Raw genomic sequence first — 1,033 nt, forward strand, 5'->3', positions numbered from 1 at the left:
AAATAGTCGTCATTGTGCAGTGACTATACTAAAGTGACCTTCTGAAGTGACAGTGCAGAGCAGTGCATTAATTACAGTTTAACAGTCCAACAGCAGAGGGGAAGAAGCTGTTCTTGTGGCGTGAGGTTCTGGTCCGAATGGACCGTAACCTCCTGCCTGAGGGGAGTGGCTCAAAGAGTCCGTGTCCAGGGTGAGAAGGGTCAGCTGTGATCCGACCTGCACGCCTCAGAGTCCTGGAGACGTACAGGATGTATGTATTTATACTTTACTTAAGTAAAAATAATACTGCATACTTTATACTTTTACTTTATTACATGTTGCAGCTGTTATCTGTACTTTCTACTCCACTACATTTCTACAGTGTTTGTAGTTACTTGTTACATTTGATGAACACAGTGCTGGACTGACGTGAGGTCAGACTCTGCATTGAGTAGTGTCACATTGCCAGCTGTGTTTCTATAATGAGCCTCAGTCATGATGCCGGTGCTCTGGCTCAGTTAGCTAACTAGTTAGCTGCTGTCTGCTAACACAAATCCATCCATTAATGTCTGAATAACATGAATCATAATATTACTCTAAAGCAGGAATACTGACACAGTAAAAATGGTGAATGCCTGTTTTTTATTATCAGCCTCTCTGCTCACTTGATGCCCACAGCCTGCCTCATGACACACAGATGGTTGTCACATTGTCAGTTTTAATTCTAAGATGATATCTTATTTTAACCTGTTCATGTATCCTTTGCAATGGAAATCAATATATATTTGCTGCGTAAGAACTTTTACAGCTTTAAGTACATTTAAAATTACTTAAGAATTTTACTTATATAGGATTGTTGATGTAGCACTACTTTTACTTAAGTATATATTTTGCTGGGTAATTGTACTTTTACTTAGGTATCAAGCTTCAGTACCTCCTCCATCACTGCCAATAAATACAATAACTTTAAAAGATGAGTCCGTTTGGGTTGTAATAAATCAGGATAATCTAAGAACACACATTATCGATGTTATAAATAAGCACAACGAGGACA

The sequence above is a fragment of the Parambassis ranga genome, chromosome 14 (assembly GCF_900634625.1).
Source record: "Parambassis ranga chromosome 14, fParRan2.1, whole genome shotgun sequence".
Taxonomy (NCBI): Eukaryota; Metazoa; Chordata; class Actinopteri; family Ambassidae; genus Parambassis; species Parambassis ranga.